The sequence below is a fragment of the Myotis lucifugus genome, unplaced genomic scaffold (assembly GCF_000147115.1).
Source record: "Myotis lucifugus unplaced genomic scaffold, Myoluc2.0 scaffold_0, whole genome shotgun sequence".
NCBI classification, from domain to species: domain Eukaryota; kingdom Metazoa; phylum Chordata; class Mammalia; order Chiroptera; family Vespertilionidae; genus Myotis; species Myotis lucifugus.
The window spans coordinates 28,116,285-28,117,919 of NW_005871048.1; the positions used below are offsets into that span (position 1 = coordinate 28,116,285).

General features: G+C 47.3%; 1 pseudogene; it reads left to right on the forward strand.

Moving 5' to 3' along the window:
* The first annotated feature begins 482 nt into the window (after window positions 1-482).
* On the forward strand, window positions 483-1,008 carry LOC106696731 (annotated as a pseudogene).
* Window positions 1,009-1,635: the final 627 nt, after the last annotated feature.

Consider the following 1,635-nt stretch of genomic DNA (forward strand, 5'->3'; position numbering starts at 1 on the left):
ATTTCTTACAGAGAGGAAGGGAGAGGGTTAGAGAGTTAGAAACATCGATGAGAGAGAAACATCGATCAGCTGCCTCCTGCACACTCCCCACTGGGGATGTGCCCGCAACCAAGGTACATGCCCTTTACCAGAATCGAACCCAGGACCCTTGAGTGTGCAGGCCGATGCTCTATCCACTGAGCCAAACCGGTTAGGGCAACTTTTGAAATTTAAAAAAAAATGTAAAAATTTACCATAAGATAAAAATATTTTTAATGTCTTCTCAGGGGAGGGAGAAACTTGTTAAAACCAAGTGCCCTCGAGCGGTCCCAGATCTGTCTCTTGCTTCAACAGTGTTTGGATGGAACAGACCCAGGGATGCCCCTTCTTCCAGCCCTGGCCACTCTCCTGCGTCTTATCCAGTCACCACCTTCAGAACCACCTCCAGGACCAGCCAACACACCAGGTTTTCTTCTACCTTAACTCCTTATTGCCGAACAACCATGAGCTCCCAAATTCGTCAGAATCATTCCACTGAGGTGGAGGCTGCGGTCAACCCCCTTGCCACCAGGCATCTGCGGGCCTCCCACACCTACCTCTCTCTGGGCTTCTACTTCCACCGTGACGATGTGGCTCTGGAGGGCGTGGGCCACTTCTTCCGCGAGTTGGCGGAGAAGAAGCGAGAGGGCTCCGAGCGTCTCTTAAAGAAGCAAAACCAGCGCAGTGGCTGCTTTCTCTTCCAGGACGTGCGGAAGCCTCCCCAAGATGAGTGGGCAAAACTCAGGACGCCATGGAAGCCGCCCTGGCCTTGGAGAGGAACCCGAACCAGGCCCTTGTGGAGCTGCAGGCCCTGGGTTCTACCTGTGCAGACCCTCATTTCGGTGACTCCCTGGAGAACCACTTCCGGGATGAGGGGGTGAAACTCATCAAGAAGATGTACTACACCTGACTCACCTCCACAGGCTGGCAGGCCCCCAGGCTGGGCTGAGCGAGTATCTCTTAGAAAGGCTCACCCTCAAGCAGGATTAGGAGCCTGTGGAGCCCAGAGGCCTTTGAGGGGCCCTCTGCATCCCCCTGGTGTCTGGCTTTTACCTAAGCCTTTTCCCTAAACTACTAGCCATTCTTTTAACCATCCTGAAGCCCTCTCCCATGCATTGGACCAAATGAAACAATAAAGCTTTTTGCAGCAAAAGAAGAAAAGAAAGAAACTTGTTAAAACCTACTCCTCTCCCCCTCCCCATTTCCCCCTTACATATAAAGTAGCATCTTTGCAATTTAACAAAAGGGCTGTAACTCTCTTGCAATACCAGGGCTCATTTTTAGTTCACCAAGTCTTCCAAGGAAGTTAGAGATTTCTTATTATACATCTTCCTTTCTTCTCTTTGAAAAACAAATACTGTGTGTTTATGTACTTCCTTCTACTTTTAGACTACGCCCTCACAGATTATCTAATCAGGAAATGCAAATGTATCTTTATTGTTAATTACAAAGAAAAAATGTAAACCAGTAATATATTCCAAGCATTTTGCATTTGATACCATAGAACAAAGGATGACAAGATTCACCACTAATGAAGGACCTCTACAAATTTACACTAGGTAACTGAAACTAAAAGAAAACAGAATGAGTTCATAATGATTACATACAAATAATCAT